At 33.0% G+C, this 1,343-nt stretch overlaps 1 protein-coding gene across 1 annotated transcript in view; it reads left to right on the top strand.

The window, feature by feature from the left end:
• The window catches only part of LOC107560786 (importin-13-like), a 24,643-nt gene that overhangs the window by 957 nt on the left and 22,343 nt on the right, over positions 1 to 1,343 (top strand). The window lies entirely within an intron of this gene.

The raw sequence follows: 1,343 nt of genomic DNA on the forward strand, positions 1-1,343 counted from the left end.
TCCGCATTTGAACAGTCAATAGCAAATACGTAAACTAATAACAAAACAGTAGCTGCTTCAGAAGCACCAGATTGTTCTAGTGACGTTCGGAGAATTGTACAGTAAGAAAGTTATTTCCTTTAACCAGGAAATTAACGTTCTTAGAATTGACAAGACGGTTGACCCTGAGTGGTCAGCTAAATATCTACAGTGGATCTAAAATATTAATAGCATAAGGATTGCCTTGGAAGGCTACTACTAACTACTAGAAGCCTACTAGATAATTTAGAAACTGACATACCAGAATACAACGAAAATCCAATAGGGATTTAAAATGGCTCATTTTAGAGTTAAATGCCATGACCAAACCACTCAAATACGAGGTGAAAATCACAACATTACAACATTTGAAGCAATTTATTATCTGAAAAACTGAAAAAAAAAGTATAAATAAAAAATGAAGAAAGAAAAAAAATCTAAATTATCCCTACATAGAAGTACAATCTCACAAATCATTGTGAACAACATAATTGAAATAAAGATGATGGATAAATATAAAACTGTTGATTTAATGGGATAGTTCACCTAAAAATAAAATGTACCCCATGATTTACTCACCCTCAAGCCATCCTAGGTGTATATGACTTTCTTCTTTCAGAACAATACAATTGGAGTTATATTAAAAATGTCCTGGCTCTTCCAAGCTTTATAATGGCAGTAAATTGGTGTTGAGATTTTGAAGTCCATTAAAGTGCATCCATCCATCATAAAAAGTGCTCCACACGGCTCTGGGAGGTTAATAAAGGCCTTCTGAAGTGAATCGATGCATTTGTGTAAGAAAAATATCCATATTTAAAACGTTATAAACTGCAATCTCTAGCTTCCATTAACTGTCGTACGGGCATTCATGAGAGAATGGCGTTTCAGCGGAATTGTGTTTCGGAGGGTGAGTAAATCATGGGGTAATTTTCATTTTTGGGTGAACTATCCCTTTAAAGAAAGAGAAAGAGAAACAATATATCTGACATTTATTGAGAAATATGTATATATAGCAGAGGGAAAGAGCTCATTTAATTAATTTTATTCTCTGATTGGTGGCATTCTTTGATTGGTGCATTATGGGTAATGTAGTTTTTCATCAAGAATTCGGCGTTTGAATATGATAATTTAAAGAAAAGTTGAAATAATATGTGCTGATGGCTTTAACAGAAGTATACCATTGATCAACAACCGAGCTCATTAAACTTTTCTTTAAAAGTCAATAAAGTATCATTAAAAATCAGCTCCCCTATGGAGAAAATGAATTGGATTTTTACTTCTGAAACCCAACTTTTCCACTCTATTACTATAAAAGGACAATAAGA

This window comes from Sinocyclocheilus grahami, unplaced genomic scaffold (assembly GCF_001515645.1).
Source record: "Sinocyclocheilus grahami isolate Dianchi unplaced genomic scaffold, SAMN03320097.WGS_v1.1 scaffold742.1, whole genome shotgun sequence".
NCBI lineage: Eukaryota > Metazoa > Chordata > Actinopteri > Cypriniformes > Cyprinidae > Sinocyclocheilus > Sinocyclocheilus grahami.